Raw genomic sequence first — 26584 nt, 5'->3', positions numbered from 1 at the left:
GGAGAAATATATATATATATATATATATATATATATATATATATATATATACGCGCACACACACACATATATATAAACGTATTCTCCGTTGAGATATTGCAGCCGCTGCTGTGTCCAGGCCCAGGAGCCTTAGCACTGTGCTGTGATGTCACTCAATACCACTGACATCACTAGGTGTAAACAACATCTCTCCTTTGCTGTGTATGTGACTATGGAGCTGTTTGGTGATGTCGTCTATTATGGCCTTCATAGAAGCAACAGGAGATTGTTGCATCCATCTAGAACCCTCAGAACTACAGTGCTATGATGTCACTCACTTCCACAGGCCTTGCAGAGTGTAAACAACAACAACCCAGCTTTGTTGTGTATGTAACCATAGGGATTTGTGATGTCACCTAGAACCTTCACAGCAGCGACAGCTTTATGAGGAGCATCAGCACTGCTCTGCCTGAGCAGAACCATCACCGCCATAGGTTGTCAAATAACCCGGGTTTAACCCACACAGGTAAGTCCAATGGGGTGCAGGCATGTCCTCTATGCTTACAGCTTCCCGTGGGTGTTGGTTTGATACCGTTTGGGGACAGCCAAGGAGGCATCTGCAGGCAACAAAGGTAGGTGTGTGCTTGTGTGTGTGTTTCCTATGCAGATCCTAAGCCCAGTGTCACATGCAAGTAGGAGGAGTAAGAAGGGTTCCTGGCAAATCCGGGTTATGGATTGCATTTAAAAAGGCCCCGTGGGAGTGCAATGGGCCCCTGTCTTGCTGCTTAGCAATAATGGTATGGGTTTAGGTTCTGCTGTGTGTACTGGTGGTTGACTGCCCCCCAGCCCAGAGTGTGCATGGAAAATTGTCTGGCAGCCTCCCTGACAGCAAGCAGTGATAGTGCCCATGAAGGGGACCTTGTTGGGCCCGCCCCTTTCACGGTTATCGCTTCTCGGCCTTTTGGCTAAGATCAAGTGTAGTATCTGTTCTTATCAGTTTAATATCTGATACGTCCCCTATCTGGGGACCATATATTAAATGGATTTTTGAGAACGGGGGCCGATTTCGAAGCTTGCTTCCGTCGCCCTATGCATTGACCCGATATGGCAGTATCTTCGGGTACAGTGCACCACCCCCTTACAGGGTTAAAAAGAAAGATTCCTACTTTCATTGCTACCTGCTTGCTGGCTAGCCAGCTAGCCAGCCCTGTGGGCCTTGCTGCTGCTGCTGCTGCAGCCAAAAAACAAAAGGTGGTGCTGCTGCTGCTTCTGCTTCTGCTTGTGTCTGGCCGCTGTTGGAGCGTCCAGGCACAGGACTTCTGCTGCTGCTGACTAAATGGCCTCCTTAATTGGATCATTTGAGTAGCCAGCACACCTGTGCAGGTAGGGCATGACATGATAGGCAGCTGCCTTGATAGCGGGTGGGTGCTGAATGTTCCTAATTGACAAAATAAGATTAATGCTTATGAAGAAATATAAAATCTCATCCCTTCCCCAATATCGCGCCACACCCCTACCCCTTAATTCCCTGGTTGAACTTGATGGACATATGTCTTTTTTCGACCGTACTAACTATGTAACTATGTAACATAACATGGGGGGGGGGGGTCTCCTGGCTGTTCACACAGGTGTGTCATTGCTGTACATTGACCATGCATTGCTTCTGTGGTATTGCAAAGGCAAAGACAAATGCTTCCAGCCATCCATTGCACTAATGGATTGGTCATCAGCTGGCTGTCTATGTCCCGCATCAATATAGACCAAAGTACAGAGGGTTAGGCTATGCTATTGTGCACCTACCTGATGCATCAGAAGGTGCGAGGCCCTTGCTAAATTCTGTGCACAGACTTTGAGATCTATGCTTTAGACTGTATCTAAACCTGCTCCAACATGGACTGACATTCTGGCCTACTTTCAGCCGATGCGACTTGTCTGTCGCTGAACAGTCGCTTTTTATGTATTCAGCACCTATGTATAATGTTGTAAAAATGCTCTAGAAGCTAAAGTCGCAGAAATGTCACACATATTTGGCCTGCAACTTTCTGTGCGACAAATTCAGACAGGAAAAATCAGTATAAATCCTTAGAAAATTATCCCCCAGTGTCTCCATCTGCTGGCGGTATTGAATAAGCATTGCTGCACTGATGGGGTATGCATTAGACGAAAAAAAAGAAGAAAAAGAAGAATAATACGCCCAGAAAAGAGGCGAAAAGGAGAAAAACGTAAAAAAACGTGAAAAAAAAGTAAGAGGAAGAGAAGGGAAAAAAAGGTGGAAATGGGTTTAAAAGTGATTTCGGCGGAGAAATATATATATATATATATATATATATATATATATATATATATATACGCGCACACACACACATATATATAAACGTATTCTCCGTTGAGATATTGCAGCCGCTGCTGTGTCCAGGCCCAGGAGCCTTAGCACTGTGCTGTGATGTCACTCAATACCACTGACATCACTAGGTGTAAACAACATCTCTCCTTTGCTGTGCATGTGACTATGGAGCTGTTTGGTGATGTCGTCTATTATGGCCTTCATAGAAGCAACAGGAGATTGTTGCATCCATCTAGAACCCTCAGAACTACAGTGCTATGATGTCACTCACTTCCACAGGCCTTGCAGAGTGTAAACAACAACAACCCAGCTTTGTTGTGTATGTAACCATAGGGATTTGTGATGTCACCTAGAACCTTCACAGCAGCGACAGCTTTATGAGGAGCATCAGCACTGCTCTGCCTGAGCAGAACCATCACCGCCATAGGTTGTCAAATAACCCGGGTTTAACCCACACAGGTAAGTCCAATGGGGTGCAGGCATGTCCTCTATGCTTACAGCTTCCCGTGGGTGTTGGTTTGATACCGTTTGGGGACAGCCAAGGAGGCATCTGCAGGCAACAAAGGTAGGTGTGTGCTTGTGTGTGTGTTTCCTATGCAGATCCTAAGCCCAGTGTCACATGCAAGTAGGAGGAGTAAGAAGGGTTCCTGGCAAATCCGGGTTATGGATTGCATTTAAAAAGGCCCCGTGGGAGTGCAATGGGCCCCTGTCTTGCTGCTTAGCAATAATGGTATGGGTTTAGGTTCTGCTGTGTGTACTGGTGGTTGACTGCCCCCCAGCCCAGAGTGTGCATGGAAAATTGTCTGGCAGCCTCCCTGACAGCAAGCAGTGATAGTGCCCATGAAGGGGACCTTGTTGGGCCCGCCCCTTTCACGGTTATCGCTTCTCGGCCTTTTGGCTAAGATCAAGTGTAGTATCTGTTCTTATCAGTTTAATATCTGATACGTCCCCTATCTGGGGACCATATATTAAATGGATTTTTGAGAACGGGGGCCGATTTCGAAGCTTGCTTCCGTCGCCCTATGCATTGACCCGATATGGCAGTATCTTCGGGTACAGTGCACCACCCCCTTACAGGGTTAAAAAGAAAGATTCCTACTTTCATTGCTACCTGCTTGCTGGCTAGCCAGCTAGCCAGCCCTGTGGGCCTTGCTGCTGCTGCTGCTGCAGCCAAAAAACAAAAGGTGGTGCTGCTGCTGCTTCTGCTTCTGCTTGTGTCTGGCCGCTGTTGGAGCGTCCAGGCACAGGACTTCTGCTGCTGCTGACTAAATGGCCTCCTTAATTGGATCATTTGAGTAGCCAGCACACCTGTGCAGGTAGGGCATGACATGATAGGCAGCTGCCTTGATAGCGGGTGGGTGCTGAATGTTCCTAATTGACAAAATAAGATTAATGCTTATGAAGAAATATAAAATCTCATCCCTTCCCCAATATCGCGCCACACCCCTACCCCTTAATTCCCTGGTTGAACTTGATGGACATATGTCTTTTTTCGACCGTACTAACTATGTAACTATGTAACATAACATGGGGGGGGGGGTCTCCTGGCTGTTCACACAGGTGTGTCATTGCTGTACATTGACCATGCATTGCTTCTGTGGTATTGCAAAGGCAAAGACAAATGCTTCCAGCCATCCATTGCACTAATGGATTGGTCATCAGCTGGCTGTCTATGTCCCGCATCAATATAGACCAAAGTACAGAGGGTTAGGCTATGCTATTGTGCACCTACCTGATGCATCAGAAGGTGCGAGGCCCTTGCTAAATTCTGTGCACAGACTTTGAGATCTATGCTTTAGACTGTATCTAAACCTGCTCCAACATGGACTGACATTCTGGCCTACTTTCAGCCGATGCGACTTGTCTGTCGCTGAACAGTCGCTTTTTATGTATTCAGCACCTATGTATAATGTTGTAAAAATGCTCTAGAAGCTAAAGTCGCAGAAATGTCACACATATTTGGCCTGCAACTTTCTGTGCGACAAATTCAGACAGGAAAAATCAGTATAAATCCTTAGAAAATTATCCCCCAGTGTCTCCATCTGCTGGCGGTATTGAATAAGCATTGCTGCACTGATGGGGTATGCATTAGACGAAAAAAAAGAAGAAAAAGAAGAATAATACGCCCAGAAAAGAGGCGAAAAGGAGAAAAACGTAAAAAAACGTGAAAAAAAAGTAAGAGGAAGAGAAGGGAAAAAAAGGTGGAAATGGGTTTAAAAGTGATTTCGGCGGAGAAATATATATATATATATATATATATATATATATACGCGCACACACACACATATATATAAACGTATTCTCCGTTGAGATATTGCAGCCGCTGCTGTGTCCAGGCCCAGGAGCCTTAGCACTGTGCTGTGATGTCACTCAATACCACTGACATCACTAGGTGTAAACAACATCTCTCCTTTGCTGTGTATGTGACTATGGAGCTGTTTGGTGATGTCGTCTATTATGGCCTTCATAGAAGCAACAGGAGATTGTTGCATCCATCTAGAACCCTCAGAACTACAGTGCTATGATGTCACTCACTTCCACAGGCCTTGCAGAGTGTAAACAACAACAACCCAGCTTTGTTGTGTATGTAACCATAGGGATTTGTGATGTCACCTAGAACCTTCACAGCAGCGACAGCTTTATGAGGAGCATCAGCACTGCTCTGCCTGAGCAGAACCATCACCGCCATAGGTTGTCAAATAACCCGGGTTTAACCCACACAGGTAAGTCCAATGGGGTGCAGGCATGTCCTCTATGCTTACAGCTTCCCGTGGGTGTTGGTTTGATACCGTTTGGGGACAGCCAAGGAGGCATCTGCAGGCAACAAAGGTAGGTGTGTGCTTGTGTGTGTGTTTCCTATGCAGATCCTAAGCCCAGTGTCACATGCAAGTAGGAGGAGTAAGAAGGGTTCCTGGCAAATCCGGGTTATGGATTGCATTTAAAAAGGCCCCGTGGGAGTGCAATGGGCCCCTGTCTTGCTGCTTAGCAATAATGGTATGGGTTTAGGTTCTGCTGTGTGTACTGGTGGTTGACTGCCCCCCAGCCCAGAGTGTGCATGGAAAATTGTCTGGCAGCCTCCCTGACAGCAAGCAGTGATAGTGCCCATGAAGGGGACCTTGTTGGGCCCGCCCCTTTCACGGTTATCGCTTCTCGGCCTTTTGGCTAAGATCAAGTGTAGTATCTGTTCTTATCAGTTTAATATCTGATACGTCCCCTATCTGGGGACCATATATTAAATGGATTTTTGAGAACGGGGGCCGATTTCGAAGCGTGCTTCCGTCGCCCTATGCATTGACCCGATATGGCAGTATCTTCGGGTACAGTGCACCACCCCCTTACAGGGTTAAAAAGAAAGATTCCTACTTTCATTGCTACCTGCTTGCTGGCTAGCCAGCTAGCCAGCCCTGTGGGCCTTGCTGCTGCTGCTGCTGCAGCCAAAAAACAAAAGGTGGTGCTGCTGCTGCTTCTGCTTCTGCTTGTGTCTGGCCGCTGTTGGAGCGTCCAGGCACAGGACTTCTGCTGCTGCTGACTAAATGGCCTCCTTAATTGGATCATTTGAGTAGCCAGCACACCTGTGCAGGTAGGGCATGACATGATAGGCAGCTGCCTTGATAGCGGGTGGGTGCTGAATGTTCCTAATTGACAAAATAAGATTAATGCTTATGAAGAAATATAAAATCTCATCCCTTCCCCAATATCGCGCCACACCCCTACCCCTTAATTCCCTGGTTGAACTTGATGGACATATGTCTTTTTTCGACCGTACTAACTATGTAACTATGTAACATAACATGGGGGGGGGGGGGTCTCCTGGCTGTTCACACAGGTGTGTCATTGCTGTACATTGACCATGCATTGCTTCTGTGGTATTGCAAAGGCAAAGACAAATGCTTCCAGCCATCCATTGCACTAATGGATTGGTCATCAGCTGGCTGTCTATGTCCCGCATCAATATAGACCAAAGTACAGAGGGTTAGGCTATGCTATTGTGCACCTACCTGATGCATCAGAAGGTGCGAGGCCCTTGCTAAATTCTGTGCACAGACTTTGAGATCTATGCTTTAGACTGTATCTAAACCTGCTCCAACATGGACTGACATTCTGGCCTACTTTCAGCCGATGCGACTTGTCTGTCGCTGAACAGTCGCTTTTTATGTATTCAGCACCTATGTATAATGTTGTAAAAATGCTCTAGAAGCTAAAGTCGCAGAAATGTCAGCACATATTTGGCCTGCAACTTTCTGTGCGACAAATTCAGACAGGAAAAATCAGTATAAATCCTTAGAAAATTATCCCCCAGTGTCTCCATCTGCTGGCGGTATTGAATAAGCATTGCTGCACTGATGGGGTATGCATTAGACGAAAAAAAAGAAGAAAAAGAAGAATAATACGCCCAGAAAAGAGGCGAAAAGGAGAAAAACGTAAAAAAACGTGAAAAAAAAGTAAGAGGAAGAGAAGGGAAAAAAAGGTGGAAATGGGTTTAAAAGTGATTTCGGCGGAGAAATATATATATATATATATATATATATATATATATATACGCGCACACACACACATATATATAAACGTATTCTCCGTTGAGATATTGCAGCCGCTGCTGTGTCCAGGCCCAGGAGCCTTAGCACTGTGCTATGATGTCACTCAATACCACTGACATCACTAGGTGTAAACAACATCTCTCCTTTGCTGTGTATGTGACTATGGAGCTGTTTGGTGATGTCGTCTATTACGGCCTTCATAGAAGCAACAGGAGATTGTTGCATCCATCTAGAACCCTCAGAACTACAGTGCTATGATGTCACTCACTTCCACAGGCCTTGCAGAGTGTAAACAACAACAACCCAGCTTTGTTGTGTATGTAACCATAGGGATTTGTGATGTCACCTAGAACCTTCACAGCAGCGACAGCTTTATGAGGAGCATCAGCACTGCTCTGCCTGAGCAGAACCATCACCGCCATAGGTTGTCAAATAACCCGGATTTAACCCACACAGGTAAGTCCAATGGGGTGCAGGCATGTCCTCTATGCTTACAGCTTCCCGTGGGTGTTGGTTTGATACCGTTTGGGGACAGCCAAGGAGGCATCTGCAGGCAACAAAGGTAGGTGTGTGCTTGTGTGTGTGTTTCCTATGCAGATCCTAAGCCCAGTGTCACATGCAAGTAGGAGGAGTAAGAAGGGTTCCTGGCAAATCCGGGTTATGGATTGCATTTAAAAAGGCCCCGTGGGAGTGCAATGGGCCCCTGTCTTGCTGCTTAGCAATAATGGTATGGGTTTAGGTTCTGCTGTGTGTACTGGTGGTTGACTGCCCCCCAGCCCAGAGTGTGCATGGAAAATTGTCTGGCAGCCTCCCTGACAGCAAGCAGTGATAGTGCCCATGAAGGGGACCTTGTTGGGCCCGCCCCTTTCACGGTTATCGCTTCTCGGCCTTTTGGCTAAGATCAAGTGTAGTATCTGTTCTTATCAGTTTAATATCTGATACGTCCCCTATCTGGGGACCATATATTAAATGGATTTTTGAGAACGGGGGCTGATTTCGAAGCTTGCTTCCGTCGCCCTATGCATTGACCCGATATGGCAGTATCTTCGGGTACAGTGCACCACCCCCTTACAGGGTTAAAAAGAAAGATTCCTACTTTCATTGCTACCTGCTTGCTGGCTAGCCAGCTAGCCAGCCCTGTGGGCCTTGCTGCTGCTGCTTCTGCAGCCAAAAAACAAAAGGTGGTGCTGCTGCTGCTTCTGCTGCTTCTGCTTCTGCTTGTGTCTGGCCGCTGTTGGAGCGTCCAGGCACAGGACTTCTGCTGCTGCTGACTAAATGGCCTCCTTAATTGGATCATTTGAGTAGCCAGCACACCTGTGCAGGTAGGGCATGACATGATAGGCAGCTGCCTTGATAGCGGGTGGGTGCTGAATGTTCCTAATTGACAAAATAAGATTAATGCTTATGAAGAAATATAAAATCTCATCCCTTCCCCAATATCGCGCCACACCCCTACCCCTTAATTCCCTGGTTGAACTTGATGGACATATGTCTTTTTTCGACCGTACTAACTATGTAACTATGTAACATAACATGGGGGGGGGGGTCTCCTGGCTGTTCACACAGGTGTGTCATTGCTGTACATTGACCATGCATTGCTTCTGTGGTATTGCAAAGGCAAAGACAAATGCTTCCAGCCATCCATTGCACTAATGGATTGGTCATCAGCTGGCTGTCTATGTCCCGCATCAATATAGACCAAAGTACAGAGGGTTAGGCTATGCTATTGTGCACCTACCTGATGCATCAGAAGGTGCGAGGCCCTTGCTAAATTCTGTGCACAGACTTTGAGATCTATGCTTTAGACTGTATCTAAACCTGCTCCAACATGGACTGACATTCTGGCCTACTTTCAGCCGATGCGACTTGTCTGTCGCTGAAAGTCGCTTTTTATGTATTCAGCACCTATGTATAATGTTGTAAAAATGCTCTAGAAGCTAAAGTCGCAGAAATGTCGCACATATTTGGCCTGCAACTTTCTGTGCGACAAATTCAGACAGGAAAAATCAGTATAAATCCTTAGAAAATTATCCCCCAGTGTCTCCATCTGCTGGCGGTATTGAATAAGCATTGCTGCACTGATGGGGTATGCATTAGACGAAAAAAAAGAAGAAAAAGAAGAATAATACGCCCAGAAAAGAGGCGAAAAGGAGAAAAACGTAAAAAAACGTGAAAAAAAAGTAAGAGGAAGAGAAGGGAAAAAAAGGTGGAAATGGGTTTAAAAGTGATTTCGGCGGAGAAATATATATATATATATATATATATATATATATATATATATATATACGCGCACACACACACATATATATAAACGTATTCTCCGTTGAGATATTGCAGCCGCTGCTGTGTCCAGGCCCAGGAGCCTTAGCACTGTGCTATGATGTCACTCAATACCACTGACATCACTAGGTGTAAACAACATCTCTCCTTTGCTGTGTATGTGACTATGGAGCTGTTTGGTGATGTCGTCTATTACGGCCTTCATAGAAGCAACAGGAGATTGTTGCATCCATCTAGAACCCTCAGAACTACAGTGCTATGATGTCACTCACTTCCACAGGCCTTGCAGAGTGTAAACAACAACAACCCAGCTTTGTTGTGTATGTAACCATAGGGATTTGTGATGTCACCTAGAACCTTCACAGCAGCGACAGCTTTATGAGGAGCATCAGCACTGCTCTGCCTGAGCAGAACCATCACCGCCATAGGTTGTCAAATAACCCGGATTTAACCCACACAGGTAAGTCCAATGGGGTGCAGGCATGTCCTCTATGCTTACAGCTTCCCGTGGGTGTTGGTTTGATACCGTTTGGGGACAGCCAAGGAGGCATCTGCAGGCAACAAAGGTAGGTGTGTGCTTGTGTGTGTGTTTCCTATGCAGATCCTAAGCCCAGTGTCACATGCAAGTAGGAGGAGTAAGAAGGGTTCCTGGCAAATCCGGGTTATGGATTGCATTTAAAAAGGCCCCGTGGGAGTGCAATGGGCCCCTGTCTTGCTGCTTAGCAATAATGGTATGGGTTTAGGTTCTGCTGTGTGTACTGGTGGTTGACTGCCCCCCAGCCCAGAGTGTGCATGGAAAATTGTCTGGCAGCCTCCCTGACAGCAAGCAGTGATAGTGCCCATGAAGGGGACCTTGTTGGGCCCGCCCCTTTCACGGTTATCGCTTCTCGGCCTTTTGGCTAAGATCAAGTGTAGTATCTGTTCTTATCAGTTTAATATCTGATACGTCCCCTATCTGGGGACCATATATTAAATGGATTTTTGAGAACGGGGGCTGATTTCGAAGCTTGCTTCCGTCGCCCTATGCATTGACCCGATATGGCAGTATCTTCGGGTACAGTGCACCACCCCCTTACAGGGTTAAAAAGAAAGATTCCTACTTTCATTGCTACCTGCTTGCTGGCTAGCCAGCTAGCCAGCCCTGTGGGCCTTGCTGCTGCTGCTTCTGCAGCCAAAAAACAAAAGGTGGTGCTGCTGCTGCTTCTGCTGCTTCTGCTTCTGCTTGTGTCTGGCCGCTGTTGGAGCGTCCAGGCACAGGACTTCTGCTGCTGCTGACTAAATGGCCTCCTTAATTGGATCATTTGAGTAGCCAGCACACCTGTGCAGGTAGGGCATGACATGATAGGCAGCTGCCTTGATAGCGGGTGGGTGCTGAATGTTCCTAATTGACAAAATAAGATTAATGCTTATGAAGAAATATAAAATCTCATCCCTTCCCCAATATCGCGCCACACCCCTACCCCTTAATTCCCTGGTTGAACTTGATGGACATATGTCTTTTTTCGACCGTACTAACTATGTAACTATGTAACATAACATGGGGGGGGGGTCTCCTGGCTGTTCACACAGGTGTGTCATTGCTGTACATTGACCATGCATTGCTTCTGTGGTATTGCAAAGGCAAAGACAAATGCTTCCAGCCATCCATTGCACTAATGGATTGGTCATCAGCTGGCTGTCTATGTCCCGCATCAATATAGACCAAAGTACAGAGGGTTAGGCTATGCTATTGTGCACCTACCTGATGCATCAGAAGGTGCGAGGCCCTTGCTAAATTCTGTGCACAGACTTTGAGATCTATGCTTTAGACTGTATCTAAACCTGCTCCAACATGGACTGACATTCTGGCCTACTTTCAGCCGATGCGACTTGTCTGTCGCTGAACAGTCGCTTTTTATGTATTCAGCACCTATGTATAATGTTGTAAAAATGCTCTAGAAGCTAAAGTCGCAGAAATGTCGCACATATTTGGCCTGCAACTTTCTGTGCGACAAATTCAGACAGGAAAAATCAGTATAAATCCTTAGAAAATTATCCCCCAGTGTCTCCATCTGCTGGCGGTATTGAATAAGCATTGCTGCACTGATGGGGTATGCATTAGACGAAAAAAAAGAAGAAAAAGAAGAATAATACGCCCAGAAAAGAGGCGAAAAGGAGAAAAACGTAAAAAAACGTGAAAAAAAAGTAAGAGGAAGAGAAGGGAAAAAAAGGTGGAAATGGGTTTAAAAGTGATTTCGGCGGAGAAATATATATATATATATATATATATATATATATATATATATATATATACGCGCACACACACACATATATATAAACGTATTCTCCGTTGAGATATTGCAGCCGCTGCTGTGTCCAGGCCCAGGAGCCTTAGCACTGTGCTATGATGTCACTCAATACCACTGACATCACTAGGTGTAAACAACATCTCTCCTTTGCTGTGTATGTGACTATGGAGCTGTTTGGTGATGTCGTCTATTACGGCCTTCATAGAAGCAACAGGAGATTGTTGCATCCATCTAGAACCCTCAGAACTACAGTGCTATGATGTCACTCACTTCCACAGGCCTTGCAGAGTGTAAACAACAACAACCCAGCTTTGTTGTGTATGTAACCATAGGGATTTGTGATGTCACCTAGAACCTTCACAGCAGCGACAGCTTTATGAGGAGCATCAGCACTGCTCTGCCTGAGCAGAACCATCACCGCCATAGGTTGTCAAATAACCCGGATTTAACCCACACAGGTAAGTCCAATGGGGTGCAGGCATGTCCTCTATGCTTACAGCTTCCCGTGGGTGTTGGTTTGATACCGTTTGGGGACAGCCAAGGAGGCATCTGCAGGCAACAAAGGTAGGTGTGTGCTTGTGTGTGTGTTTCCTATGCAGATCCTAAGCCCAGTGTCACATGCAAGTAGGAGGAGTAAGAAGGGTTCCTGGCAAATCCGGGTTATGGATTGCATTTAAAAAGGCCCCGTGGGAGTGCAATGGGCCCCTGTCTTGCTGCTTAGCAATAATGGTATGGGTTTAGGTTCTGCTGTGTGTACTGGTGGTTGACTGCCCCCCAGCCCAGAGTGTGCATGGAAAATTGTCTGGCAGCCTCCCTGACAGCAAGCAGTGATAGTGCCCATGAAGGGGACCTTGTTGGGCCCGCCCCTTTCACGGTTATCGCTTCTCGGCCTTTTGGCTAAGATCAAGTGTAGTATCTGTTCTTATCAGTTTAATATCTGATACGTCCCCTATCTGGGGACCATATATTAAATGGATTTTTGAGAACGGGGGCTGATTTCGAAGCTTGCTTCCGTCGCCCTATGCATTGACCCGATATGGCAGTATCTTCGGGTACAGTGCACCACCCCCTTACAGGGTTAAAAAGAAAGATTCCTACTTTCATTGCTACCTGCTTGCTGGCTAGCCAGCTAGCCAGCCCTGTGGGCCTTGCTGCTGCTGCTTCTGCAGCCAAAAAACAAAAGGTGGTGCTGCTGCTGCTTCTGCTGCTTCTGCTTCTGCTTGTGTCTGGCCGCTGTTGGAGCGTCCAGGCACAGGACTTCTGCTGCTGCTGACTAAATGGCCTCCTTAATTGGATCATTTGAGTAGCCAGCACACCTGTGCAGGTAGGGCATGACATGATAGGCAGCTGCCTTGATAGCGGGTGGGTGCTGAATGTTCCTAATTGACAAAATAAGATTAATGCTTATGAAGAAATATAAAATCTCATCCCTTCCCCAATATCGCGCCACACCCCTACCCCTTAATTCCCTGGTTGAACTTGATGGACATATGTCTTTTTTCGACCGTACTAACTATGTAACTATGTAACATAACATGGGGGGGGGGTCTCCTGGCTGTTCACACAGGTGTGTCATTGCTGTACATTGACCATGCATTGCTTCTGTGGTATTGCAAAGGCAAAGACAAATGCTTCCAGCCATCCATTGCACTAATGGATTGGTCATCAGCTGGCTGTCTATGTCCCGCATCAATATAGACCAAAGTACAGAGGGTTAGGCTATGCTATTGTGCACCTACCTGATGCATCAGAAGGTGCGAGGCCCTTGCTAAATTCTGTGCACAGACTTTGAGATCTATGCTTTAGACTGTATCTAAACCTGCTCCAACATGGACTGACATTCTGGCCTACTTTCAGCCGATGCGACTTGTCTGTCGCTGAACAGTCGCTTTTTATGTATTCAGCACCTATGTATAATGTTGTAAAAATGCTCTAGAAGCTAAAGTCGCAGAAATGTCGCACATATTTGGCCTGCAACTTTCTGTGCGACAAATTCAGACAGGAAAAATCAGTATAAATCCTTAGAAAATTATCCCCCAGTGTCTCCATCTGCTGGCGGTATTGAATAAGCATTGCTGCACTGATGGGGTATGCATTAGACGAAAAAAAAGAAGAAAAAGAAGAATAATACGCCCAGAAAAGAGGCGAAAAGGAGAAAAACGTAAAAAAACGTGAAAAAAAAGTAAGAGGAAGAGAAGGGAAAAAAAGGTGGAAATGGGTTTAAAAGTGATTTCGGCGGAGATATATATATATATATATATATATATATATATATATATATATATATATATATATACGCGCACACACACACATATATATAAACGTATTCTCCGTTGAGATATTGCAGCCGCTGCTGTGTCCAGGCCCAGGAGCCTTAGCACTGTGCTATGATGTCACTCAATACCACTGACATCACTAGGTGTAAACAACATCTCTCCTTTGCTGTGTATGTGACTATGGAGCTGTTTGGTGATGTCGTCTATTACGGCCTTCATAGAAGCAACAGGAGATTGTTGCATCCATCTAGAACCCTCAGAACTACAGTGCTATGATGTCACTCACTTCCACAGGCCTTGCAGAGTGTAAACAACAACAACCCAGCTTTGTTGTGTATGTAACCATAGGGATTTGTGATGTCACCTAGAACCTTCACAGCAGCGACAGCTTTATGAGGAGCATCAGCACTGCTCTGCCTGAGCAGAACCATCACCGCCATAGGTTGTCAAATAACCCGGATTTAACCCACACAGGTAAGTCCAATGGGGTGCAGGCATGTCCTCTATGCTTACAGCTTCCCGTGGGTGTTGGTTTGATACCGTTTGGGGACAGCCAAGGAGGCATCTGCAGGCAACAAAGGTAGGTGTGTGCTTGTGTGTGTGTTTCCTATGCAGATCCTAAGCCCAGTGTCACATGCAAGTAGGAGGAGTAAGAAGGGTTCCTGGCAAATCCGGGTTATGGATTGCATTTAAAAAGGCCCCGTGGGAGTGCAATGGGCCCCTGTCTTGCTGCTTAGCAATAATGGTATGGGTTTAGGTTCTGCTGTGTGTACTGGTGGTTGACTGCCCCCCAGCCCAGAGTGTGCATGGAAAATTGTCTGGCAGCCTCCCTGACAGCAAGCAGTGATAGTGCCCATGAAGGGGACCTTGTTGGGCCCGCCCCTTTCACGGTTATCGCTTCTCGGCCTTTTGGCTAAGATCAAGTGTAGTATCTGTTCTTATCAGTTTAATATCTGATACGTCCCCTATCTGGGGACCATATATTAAATGGATTTTTGAGAACGGGGGCTGATTTCGAAGCTTGCTTCCGTCGCCCTATGCATTGACCCGATATGGCAGTATCTTCGGGTACAGTGCACCACCCCCTTACAGGGTTAAAAAGAAAGATTCCTACTTTCATTGCTACCTGCTTGCTGGCTAGCCAGCTAGCCAGCCCTGTGGGCCTTGCTGCTGCTGCTTCTGCAGCCAAAAAACAAAAGGTGGTGCTGCTGCTGCTTCTGCTTCTGCTTGTGTCTGGCCGCTGTTGGAGCGTCCAGGCACAGGACTTCTGCTGCTGCTGACTAAATGGCCTCCTTAATTGGATCATTTGAGTAGCCAGCACACCTGTGCAGGTAGGGCATGACATGATAGGCAGCTGCCTTGATAGCGGGTGGGTGCTGAATGTTCCTAATTGACAAAATAAGATTAATGCTTATGAAGAAATATAAAATCTCATCCCTTCCCCAATATCGCGCCACACCCCTACCCCTTAATTCCCTGGTTGAACTTGATGGACATATGTCTTTTTTCGACCGTACTAACTATGTAACTATGTAACATAACATGGGGGGGGGGTCTCCTGGCTGTTCACACAGGTGTGTCATTGCTGTACATTGACCATGCATTGCTTCTGTGGTATTGCAAAGGCAAAGACAAATGCTTCCAGCCATCCATTGCACTAATGGATTGGTCATCAGCTGGCTGTCTATGTCCCGCATCAATATAGACCAAAGTACAGAGGGTTAGGCTATGCTATTGTGCACCTACCTGATGCATCAGAAGGTGCGAGGCCCTTGCTAAATTCTGTGCACAGACTTTGAGATCTATGCTTTAGACTGTATCTAAACCTGCTCCAACATGGACTGACATTCTGGCCTACTTTCAGCCGATGCGACTTGTCTGTCGCTGAACAGTCGCTTTTTATGTATTCAGCACCTATGTATAATGTTGTAAAAATGCTCTAGAAGCTAAAGTCGCAGAAATGTCGCACATATTTGGCCTGCAACTTTCTGTGCGACAAATTCAGACAGGAAAAATCAGTATAAATCCTTAGAAAATTATCCCCCAGTGTCTCCATCTGCTGGCGGTATTGAATAAGCATTGCTGCACTGATGGGGTATGCATTAGACGAAAAAAAAGAAGAAAAAGAAGAATAATACGCCCAGAAAAGAGGCGAAAAGGAGAAAAACGTAAAAAAACGTGAAAAAAAAGTAAGAGGAAGAGAAGGGAAAAAAAGGTGGAAATGGGTTTAAAAGTGATTTCGGCGGAGAAATATATATATATATATATATATATATATATATATATATATATACGCGCACACACACACATATATATAAACGTATTCTCCGTTGAGATATTGCAGCCGCTGCTGTGTCCAGGCCCAGGAGCCTTAGCACTGTGCTATGATGTCACTCAATACCACTGACATCACTAGGTGTAAACAACATCTCTCCTTTGCTGTGTATGTGACTATGGAGCTGTTTGGTGATGTCGTCTATTACGGCCTTCATAGAAGCAACAGGAGATTGTTGCATCCATCTAGAACCCTCAGAACTACAGTGCTATGATGTCACTCACTTCCACAGGCCTTGCAGAGTGTAAACAACAACAACCCAGCTTTGTTGTGTATGTAACCATAGGGATTTGTGATGTCACCTAGAACCTTCACAGCAGCGACAGCTTTATGAGGAGCATCAGCACTGCTCTGCCTGAGCAGAACCATCACCGCCATAGGTTGTCAAATAACCCGGATTTAACCCACACAGGTAAGTCCAATGGGGTGCAGGCATGTCCTCTATGCTTACAGCTTCCCGTGGGTGTTGGTTTGATACCGTTTGGGGACAGCCAAGGAGGCATCTGCAGGCAACAAAGGTAGGTGTGTGCTTGTGTGTGTGTTTCCTATGCAGATCCTAAGCCCAGTGTCACATGCAAGTAGGAGGAGTAAGAAGGGTTCCTGGCAAATCCGGGTTATGGATTGCATTTAAAAAGGCCCCGTGGGAGTGCAATGGGCCCCTGTCTTGCTGCTTAGCAATAATGGTATGGGTTTAGGTTCTGCTGTGTGTACTGGTGGTTGACTGCCCCCCAGCCCAGAGTGTGCATGGAAAATTGTCTGGCAGCCTCCCTGACAGCAAGCAGTGATAGTGCCCATGAAGGGGACCTTGTTGGGCCCGCCCCTTTCACGGTTATCGCTTCTCGGCCTTTTGGCTAAGATCAAGTGTAGTATCTGTTCTTATCAGTTTAATATCTGATACGTCCCCTATCTGGGGACCATATATTAAATGGATTTTTGAGAACGGGGGCTGATTTCGAAGCTTGCTTCCGTCGCCCTATGCATTGACCCGATATGGCAGTATCTTCGGGTACAGTGCACCACCCCCTTACAGGGTTAAAAAGAAAGATTCCTACTTTCATTGCTACCTGCTTGCTGGCTAGCCAGCTAGCCAGCCCTGTGGGCCTTGCTGCTGCTGCTTCTGCAGCCAAAAAACAAAAGGTGGTGCTGCTGCTGCTTCTGCTGCTTCTGCTTCTGCTTGTGTCTGGCCGCTGTTGGAGCGTCCAGGCACAGGACTTCTGCTGCTGCTGACTAAATGGCCTCCTTAATTGGATCATTTGAGTAGCCAGCACACCTGTGCAGGTAGGGCATGACATGATAGGCAGCTGCCTTGATAGCGGGTGGGTGCTGAATGTTCCTAATTGACAAAATAAGATTAATGCTTATGAAGAAATATAAAATCTCATCCCTTCCCCAATATCGCGCCACACCCCTACCCCTTAATTCCCTGGTTGAACTTGATGGACATATGTCTTTTTTCGACCGTACTAACTATGTAACTATGTAACATAACATGGGGGGGGGGGGTCTCCTGGCTGTTCACACAGGTGTGTCATTGCTGTACATTGACCATGCATTGCTTCTGTGGTATTGCAAAGGCAAAGACAAATGCTTCCAGCCATCCATTGCACTAATGGATTGGTCATCAGCTGGCTGTCTATGTCCCGCATCAATATAGACCAAAGTACAGAGGGTTAGGCTATGCTATTGTGCACCTACCTGATGCATCAGAAGGTGCGAGGCCCTTGCTAAATTCTGTGCACAGACTTTGAGATCTATGCTTTAGACTGTATCTAAACCTGCTCCAACATGGACTGACATTCTGGCCTACTTTCAGCCGATGCGACTTGTCTGTCGCTGAACAGTCGCTTTTTATGTATTCAGCACCTATGTATAATGTTGTAAAAATGCTCTAGAAGCTAAAGTCGCAGAAATGTCGCACATATTTGGCCTGCAACTTTCTGTGCGACAAATTCAGACAGGAAAAATCAGTATAAATCCTTAGAAAATTATCCCCCAGTGTCTCCATCTGCTGGCGGTATTGAATAAGCATTGCTGCACTGATGGGGTATGCATTAGACGAAAAAAAAGAAGAAAAAGAAGAATAATACGCCCAGAAAAGAGGCGAAAAGGAGAAAAACGTAAAAAAACGTGAAAAAAAAGTAAGAGGAAGAGAAGGGAAAAAAAGGTGGAAATGGGTTTAAAAGTGATTTCGGCGGAGAAATATATATATATATATATATATATATATATATATACGCGCACACACACACATATATATAAACGTATTCTCCGTTGAGATATTGCAGCCGCTGCTGTGTCCAGGCCCAGGAGCCTTAGCACTGTGCTATGATGTCACTCAATACCACTGACATCACTAGGTGTAAACAACATCTCTCCTTTGCTGTGTATGTGACTATGGAGCTGTTTGGTGATGTCGTCTATTACGGCCTTCATAGAAGCAACAGGAGATTGTTGCATCCATCTAGAACCCTCAGAACTACAGTGCTATGATGTCACTCACTTCCACAGGCCTTGCAGAGTGTAAACAACAACAACCCAGCTTTGTTGTGTATGTAACCATAGGGATTTGTGATGTCACCTAGAACCTTCACAGCAGCGACAGCTTTATGAGGAGCATCAGCACTGCTCTGCCTGAGCAGAACCATCACCGCCATAGGTTGTCAAATAACCCGGATTTAACCCACACAGGTAAGTCCAATGGGGTGCAGGCATGTCCTCTATGCTTACAGCTTCCCGTGGGTGTTGGTTTGATACCGTTTGGGGACAGCCAAGGAGGCATCTGCAGGCAACAAAGGTAGGTGTGTGCTTGTGTGTGTGTTTCCTATGCAGATCCTAAGCCCAGTGTCACATGCAAGTAGGAGGAGTAAGAAGGGTTCCTGGCAAATCCGGGTTATGGATTGCATTTAAAAAGGCCCCGTGGGAGTGCAATGGGCCCCTGTCTTGCTGCTTAGCAATAATGGTATGGGTTTAGGTTCTGCTGTGTGTACTGGTGGTTGACTGCCCCCCAGCCCAGAGTGTGCATGGAAAATTGTCTGGCAGCCTCCCTGACAGCAAGCAGTGATAGTGCCCATGAAGGGGACCTTGTTGGGCCCGCCCCTTTCACGGTTATCGCTTCTCGGCCTTTTGGCTAAGATCAAGTGTAGTATCTGCATTTGGTCTGGTCGGAAGGTGTCTGTGGTACCCCGCTTCTCGGCCTTGGGGGATTGTCTCTCCTTACGGAGGGACTTCACCCCCTTGCTGCTATTGGGGAGCGGGCTTAGTCCACAGACAACGGGTTGCGATCCCCCTGTCTCTGGGACCTTGTGTCTTAGAAGGCATTTTCGGTACGTTGAGCGTTACCTGTAGCTTCGGAAGCACCTAGGGTACCCCCGACCTCTGCCTTGGGTAAGGGTTCCGCTTTTATAGCGGGATTCCGAGCCCCTGCTGCTATTGGGGAAGGGGCTTAGTCCCTGGGTGTGGAAGATGCCGTTCTCCTGGGCTTTCCCCTCTGGGGAAATGTCGATGCGAAATACCATCCGCATAGAGGTGTCGGAGAGCCATCGTCAGTTGAAGAACCTCCGCTTCATTGCGGAGGTGATTCTTCTTGACTACTTCCGCCTCAATAGGGAGGACATCCTGTGTCTAAATGACCAGGAAAGCCGTGGCCTGTATACCGTCACCTTCACGGCCACGGCGTGTTGCGATAACATCTATGCAACCTTGTCTGGTGCGGACCAGAGGGACGATCGACTCGACGGTCTTTCGTTCCAGTTCCTCTATGGTGAGGAACATATACCGTTGGTGGTGGCTATGCACAGCCCTCATGTGACCACGGAGGATATAGCCACTTTTCTTCGGCGATACTGCGAAGAGGTGCGATTCGCAAACAAAATCTTGAACTCCGTGCGGTTCTGGAACGGCAAGAGGAAGTTCTGGGTCAAGCTCCGTAAGGATCCCGGTGGTATTGGGGGTCTTTGCCATCCGCCCCCAAATTTTGCCATCGGGAGAGTTCGGGGCTTCCTGTTCTATCCTCAAATGCCTATGTATTGCCGAAATTGCTTGAGGTTTGGCCACACCCAGGAGACCTGCGGCGCGGAGCGTGTGATTCGCTGCAATAGGTGTGGCCAAGAAGGTCACATAGCCTCAAGATGTAGCCATACGATAAGGTGCAACCTCTGCGGAGAGGAAAATCACGATTTTAATTCCTGTCCCCATAAAGCAAAAACTACGATGGGTGGGTCAAGGCTGGGCCCACCCAAAGAGGGGACAGGACAAAAGACGTCCTTTTTTAAGATGCCCAAACCCCAGATGGCAGGTACTGATGGGTCCAGGCCCAAGACCTCTGGTGCTCCATCGGGGGGCCCACCGGTGGTAGTGCTAGGGGGAGGCCATGGGGATTCCACGAAGCCCGGGCGGGTGATCGAGTTTACTGCCCGGGAAATTGAAAGACGTCGATCGACTTCCTACCTGGCTCAAGAGCCCGCCGAAACTTCTGAAGGGGGCTCACCTGTGGCGGGTGGCAGCCGACGGGCCTCGGTGGGGGCAAAGGTGGACCCAAAATTACAGCATAAGCCAGGTACTGGCTTGGCCCAGGGTCGCCCTGCTCCGGACGAAGAGGCCCCGGTGAAAGCCCGCCGGAAGGGGAGCCAGGTGGCCAGGTCTGAGCCCGGTCCTGTTACTCCGCCTATACAGGACAGGGCCAAGAAGACAAGTGGCGCCAAACCAGGGTTTGCTGCCCCGCCAGCAGTGGACCCGGTGGGTAAAACTGGCCATCGTCGATCGATGGGGAAGTTGGAGCAACAGTCCTCAGCAACGCTTGCTGGGGAACAAGCGATGAAAACTTCCCAAGGTAGCGGCAAAGGTTCCGGAAAAGAGGCCTCACAGGCCCCTGTGCAGCAGTTCCAGTCGTCAAATGATGAAAGAAGACGCAGATCCATCAGCCGGGGGCCAGAGATTACATCGAGTGAGAGCAACACAGAGGATATGGACAGCAGTGTGACATTTAAAAGACAAAGAGAAGAAGAAGAGGAAGACATTCAAAGGAAAGCGGCGTGCCGTAGTTCGGACGAGAGCGAGCTCAGGGTCGGGGCATCATCGATCTCAAGCTCCGACCCTCAGAACATCAAGGAGCTGATGACCCCGCAGGCGGGGGATGACGGTACGCAGCTTATTATTGACTTTGATTCTCCAAGCACGGACTCTCCATAAACTATGCCTATCCCTGTAAAAATTGCCTCACTCAATGTGAGGTCCTTAAAGAGCCCTGATCGCAGGGCTGCTTTATTTTCTTATCTAGAGACATGTGACTTTGACCTTTGCCTGCTACAAGAATGTGGAATCCCTAGTAAAATGGACTATAAAGACTTAAAAGAAGACTGGAAGCTGGGCCCATCCATATGGTCCGGTGCAAATGACTGTCGTTCTGTGGGTGTTGGGCTGCTCTGCCGAGGCCAGTCCTTTTCTATTCATACAGTAACTGAGATTGTGCCTGGCAGAGCTCTTTTAATTCATCTATATTTTAATGGACTTTTAATTCGTGTTTTAAATGTGTATGCCCCTCCTGATAAACAGGAGCGGGCAGAACTATTTGAAATTTTACCACTGTTTTGTGTTGGGTCTTCCCCCCTGCTGGTGGGAGGTGATTTTAACTGCATACGTGATGGGGAACACCGGCAGGGTGGGGATATTAATCGTAAAGACCGCACTTCTTACCTGCTTAAAAATTTTATTGATGATTTTAATTTGAAAGATTGCTGGAAGGATCTCTTGCCGGAGGACCCGGGCGCCACATGGTCCAATGGAAGAGTGAGCTCCAGAATCGATTTTATTTTTTCCTCTAGAGCTTTTAAACCCCTGAAATGCACGCTCGAGCAGAATATCTTCTCTGATCATAAGCTCCTCTTGGTGGGCCTGGAGCTAGAGGGGGAGCAAAAAGCAAAAAGGGGCCTCTGGAGATTAAACACCACACTCCTAGAGGACCCTGAGATAAAAGAGGAGTTTGTGCGGACCTACCAGTGCTGGCAATCACAAAGAAAACCCCACGAGCCTATGCTGCACTGGTGGGAGGGCACCAAATCTAAAATCAGATTTTTTTTTATCAAAGCAGGTAAGAAGAAGGCAAAAATGGAAAAACAGTGGTTTTATGTTCTTAACATGCGTTTAAATGTACTTTTTAAATTGAAAGAAGCTGGTATGGATGTAGAAAATGATATTTTAAACCTTAAAACTGAAATAAAACATGCCATAGAAAAGAAAGGGAAACAAATCATTTTTAACTCACATGTGCAGCACCTGGAGGAGGGCGAGAAATGTTCCCGTTTCTTTTTTAAAAAAGTGATGAATAGGAGGGATATCATCCAAAACCTTGAGGGTGAATCCACTCCAAAAGGCATGTTAGATGCAGTTTTTAACTTCTACCAGCTTCTTTTTAATAAGAAAGATCTTAATCCATCCTTTTTAGAACATGTTCTTAATTCCCTTGATTTTAAGCTAGATGTTTTAGACCAGGAGGTTTTATCCCGTGATCTTAACTTAGATGAACTTTTATTTGTTTTTAAAAGTTTTTCTAGTGGGAAGGCCCCTGGGGAAGATGGTTTACCCATCGAATTTTATTTAGCTTTTTGGGATATTTTAAAGGATGATATGGTTTTATTGTATAAAGAAACTTTTATTGTTAATGAACTTCCCCCTTCCTGGAGGAGGGGGATTGTATCATTACTTTTTAAAAAAGGTGAAAAGGATATGCTAAAAAATTGGCGCCCCATCACACTTTTAAATGTCGATTATAAAGTTTTAGCCAAGTTATTAGCTGTCCGTTTTAAACCTTTTATTCATAAATTAATTCACCCAAATCAGGTTTGTGGGGTACCTGGAAGGTCTATAGCTGAATCCCTAAATATTTTAAGAGATGTTTTATGGTATTTTAAGGATAGAAATCAAACTGTAGCAATTTTATCCTTAGACTTTGAAAAAGCCTTTGATAGGGTCTCCCATGAATACCTGTTTTTAGTTCTTAAAAAGATGGCAGTGCCTGAAACGATTTTAAGCCGAATCATGCTTTTATACCGATCCTGTTTTAGTCAAGTCTCTGTTAATGGCTTTTTAACCAACGGTGTTCCTCTTTTATCAGGTGTCAAACAGGGCTGCCCCCTGTCCCCACTCCTTTTTATTTGCGCAATCGAACCACTGATGGCCCTCCTCAGAAAAGACCGGGTAGTAAGAGGCGTACCGATACCTGGTGGAGGAGGGACCCATCTAAAGGTGTTGGGGTACATGGATGATGTCACCATACTGTGCCCGGACTCTCCATCCATGAGGGGGGCATTGAGGAACACCAGCTATTTCTGCGAGGTCTCTGGTTTTAAGCTAAACACAGATAAATGTGACTGTTTTTATATTGGCTCCTGGGATTCATCCATCACCCCAGGAGTCACAATGCAACAGGATCAAATTAAAGTTTTAGGTATTGTTTTTAACCAGGTCAATGATGGGAGCCCTAACTGGGATTCAGCTATAGCTAAGATGGAGAAGAAGATTTTAATGTGGAATCTTAGAAACCTTACCATGGAGGGGAAGATTTTAATAATAAAGATGGTTTTACTCCCTATTATGCTATACATTGCCATGGTATTTCCTCCATCTATTTTATACATTAAAAAAGTAACTAGAATTGTTTTTACTTTTTTATGGGGTTCAAAAATGGAGAAATTAAAGCGTGATTTTATGTACAAAAGTAAAGATAATGGCGGGAAAGATGTTCCTAACCTTTTTACTTTCTTTTACATAAAGTATTTCTGTTTCTGTTTTAAAATTATTAAATCCGATGGCATTTTTAGCTGCTTTTTAAGGTACGCTGCGGGCATGGTTTTTAAAAGATGGTTGCGCATCCCTCTGAACGCTCCGGTGCTTCTGTGTCCCCCAAAACATTATGTGGTGTTGGAAAAGACAGTCAGGCTCCTAGGTCTACAAGATTTGGAGCCTGACATACTGGGGGACCAGAGAAAGGTATCAAAGGTCCTCAGGCGGAGTGAGGTTACCCTGGCAGTGTCCAATTTCACACAGGCAAGATCCAAAAAGGTATGGCGGAACGTGTACGGGAAGTTTCTGGCGAATGTACACAGGGATCTTGCCTGGGCAATCGTCCACCAGTGCCTCCCTACTCGTGAGTTCCAGCACAGGCGAGGACTGGTGGCGAGAGCCAAGTGCCCGAGAGATGGCTGCGGAGTGGACGAAACGGTGCTGCACATATTTTGGAACTGCCCTTTTGCACGGGAGCTTTGGAGGAAGGTAGGCCCACTTTTGAAGTGGGCCTGCGGCCTAAAAGATTTTAATCACGAATGTGTCTTTTACGGTCTTTTTAACTGCCCCAATTTTAAACAGCAGATGATCTGCTGGATGATTATTAATTGTTTTAAAAATGCCATCTGGAAAGTTAGGAACATCTTACTTTTTAAACATGATTTTATTGATGTTAAAAACTGTATAAAGCTGGCCCTGAGTGAGATGTACATCTATTACCTAAGAGACAAGAAACAGTTGGGGGCCAGCGAGGCAGCATCCATGTGGTGTCTGCCTCTATGGAACGAAATAACAGTATAATCAGTTTTTATGACATTTGTATAATGTTTTATCCTGCCATTTTTATTTTTTCTCCTTTTATTACTGGTTTTATTATTTGTATTTTAAAACTTTTGTGAACCTTTTATTATTTAGCATTTTAAATTTTGTATGGTTTCTTATTTATTCAATAAAATTTTGTTGAAACCTTATCTGTTCTTATCAGTTTAATATCTGATACGTCCCCTATCTGGGGACCATATATTAAATGGATTTTTGAGAACGGGGGCTGATTTCGAAGCTTGCTTCCGTCGCCCTATGCATTGACCCGATATGGCAGTATCTTCGGGTACAGTGCACCACCCCCTTACAGGGTTAAAAAGAAAGATTCCTACTTTCATTGCTACCTGCTTGCTGGCTAGCCAGCTAGCCAGCCCTGTGGGCCTTGCTGCTGCTGCTTCTGCAGCCAAAAAACAAAAGGTGGTGCTGCTGCTGCTTCTGCTGCTTCTGCTTCTGCTTGTGTCTGGCCGCTGTTGGAGCGTCCAGGCACAGGACTTCTGCTGCTGCTGACTAAATGGCCTCCTTAATTGGATCATTTGAGTAGCCAGCACACCTGTGCAGGTAGGGCATGACATGATAGGCAGCTGCCTTGATAGCGGGTGGGTGCTGAATGTTCCTAATTGACAAAATAAGATTAATGCTTATGAAGAAATATAAAATCTCATCCCTTCCCCAATATCGCGCCACACCCCTACCCCTTAATTCCCTGGTTGAACTTGATGGACATATGTCTTTTTTCGACCGTACTAACTATGTAACTATGTAACATAACATGGGGGGGGGGTCTCCTGGCTGTTCACACAGGTGTGTCATTGCTGTACATTGACCATGCATTGCTTCTGTGGTATTGCAAAGGCAAAGACAAATGCTTCCAGCCATCCATTGCACTAATGGATTGGTCATCAGCTGGCTGTCTATGTCCCGCATCAATATAGACCAAAGTACAGAGGGTTAGGCTATGCTATTGTGCACCTACCTGATGCATCAGAAGGTGCGAGGCCCTTGCTAAATTCTGTGCACAGACTTTGAGATCTATGCTTTAGACTGTATCTAAACCTGCTCCAACATGGACTGACATTCTGGCCTACTTTCAGCCGATGCGACTTGTCTGTCGCTGAACAGTCGCTTTTTATGTATTCAGCACCTATGTATAATGTTGTAAAAATGCTCTAGAAGCTAAAGTCGCAGAAATGTCGCACATATTTGGCCTGCAACTTTCTGTGCGACAAATTCAGACAGGAAAAATCAGTATAAATCCTTAGAAAATTATCCCCCAGTGTCTCCATCTGCTGGCGGTATTGAATAAGCATTGCTGCACTGATGGGGTATGCATTAGACGAAAAAAAAGAAGAAAAAGAAGAATAATACGCCCAGAAAAGAGGCGAAAAGGAGAAAAACGTAAAAAAACGTGAAAAAAAAGTAAGAGGAAGAGAAGGGAAAAAAAGGTGGAAATGGGTTTAAAAGTGATTTCGGCGGAGAAATATATATATATATATATATATATATATATATATATATATATATATACGCGCACACACACACATATATATAAACGTATTCTCCGTTGAGATATTGCAGCCGCTGCTGTGTCCAGGCCCAGGAGCCTTAGCACTGTGCTATGATGTCACTCAATACCACTGACATCACTAGGTGTAAACAACATCTCTCCTTTGCTGTGTATGTGACTATGGAGCTGTTTGGTGATGTCGTCTATTACGGCCTTCATAGAAGCAACAGGAGATTGTTGCATCCATCTAGAACCCTCAGAACTACAGTGCTATGATGTCACTCACTTCCACAGGCCTTGCAGAGTGTAAACAACAACAACCCAGCTTTGTTGTGTATGTAACCATAGGGATTTGTGATGTCACCTAGAACCTTCACAGCAGCGACAGCTTTATGAGGAGCATCAGCACTGCTCTGCCTGAGCAGAACCATCACCGCCATAG

General features: G+C 46.0%; 9 non-coding genes and 1 pseudogene across 9 annotated transcripts; all 10 read left to right on the top strand.

Moving 5' to 3' along the window:
* The first annotated feature begins 924 nt into the window (after nucleotides 1–924).
* Nucleotides 925–1115, top strand: LOC130335853 (U2 spliceosomal RNA). Its single transcript, XR_008877393.1, has one exon. It is a non-coding gene; the product is annotated as a U2 spliceosomal RNA (small nuclear RNA).
* A 2086-nt stretch (nucleotides 1116–3201) lies between these two features.
* On the top strand, nucleotides 3202–3392 carry LOC130335852 (U2 spliceosomal RNA). The gene has a single exon (XR_008877392.1). It is a non-coding gene; the product is annotated as a U2 spliceosomal RNA (small nuclear RNA).
* Nucleotides 3393–5465: 2073 nt separating this feature from the next.
* On the top strand, nucleotides 5466–5656 carry LOC130335857 (U2 spliceosomal RNA). Its single transcript, XR_008877397.1, has one exon. It is a non-coding gene; the product is annotated as a U2 spliceosomal RNA (small nuclear RNA).
* A 2080-nt stretch (nucleotides 5657–7736) lies between these two features.
* LOC130335850 (U2 spliceosomal RNA) lies at nucleotides 7737–7927 on the top strand. The gene has a single exon (XR_008877390.1). It is a non-coding gene; the product is annotated as a U2 spliceosomal RNA (small nuclear RNA).
* Nucleotides 7928–10020: 2093 nt separating this feature from the next.
* On the top strand, nucleotides 10021–10211 carry LOC130335847 (U2 spliceosomal RNA). Its single transcript, XR_008877388.1, has one exon. It is a non-coding gene; the product is annotated as a U2 spliceosomal RNA (small nuclear RNA).
* Nucleotides 10212–12306: 2095 nt separating this feature from the next.
* LOC130335846 (U2 spliceosomal RNA) lies at nucleotides 12307–12497 on the top strand. Its single transcript, XR_008877387.1, has one exon. It is a non-coding gene; the product is annotated as a U2 spliceosomal RNA (small nuclear RNA).
* Nucleotides 12498–14598: 2101 nt separating this feature from the next.
* LOC130335845 (U2 spliceosomal RNA) lies at nucleotides 14599–14789 on the top strand. The gene has a single exon (XR_008877386.1). It is a non-coding gene; the product is annotated as a U2 spliceosomal RNA (small nuclear RNA).
* Nucleotides 14790–16871: 2082 nt separating this feature from the next.
* On the top strand, nucleotides 16872–17062 carry LOC130335844 (U2 spliceosomal RNA). The gene has a single exon (XR_008877385.1). It is a non-coding gene; the product is annotated as a U2 spliceosomal RNA (small nuclear RNA).
* Nucleotides 17063–19147: 2085 nt separating this feature from the next.
* LOC130335878 (U2 spliceosomal RNA) lies at nucleotides 19148–19226 on the top strand (annotated as a pseudogene).
* A 5528-nt stretch (nucleotides 19227–24754) lies between these two features.
* On the top strand, nucleotides 24755–24940 carry LOC130335862 (U2 spliceosomal RNA). The gene has a single exon (XR_008877401.1). It is a non-coding gene; the product is annotated as a U2 spliceosomal RNA (small nuclear RNA).
* Nucleotides 24941–26584: the final 1644 nt, after the last annotated feature.

Source organism: Hyla sarda, unplaced genomic scaffold (genome assembly GCF_029499605.1).
Source record: "Hyla sarda isolate aHylSar1 unplaced genomic scaffold, aHylSar1.hap1 scaffold_460, whole genome shotgun sequence".
NCBI lineage: Eukaryota > Metazoa > Chordata > Amphibia > Anura > Hylidae > Hyla > Hyla sarda.
The sequence above is the reverse complement of the archived record's forward strand: the minus strand, read 5'-3'. Positions and strand labels throughout refer to the sequence as shown.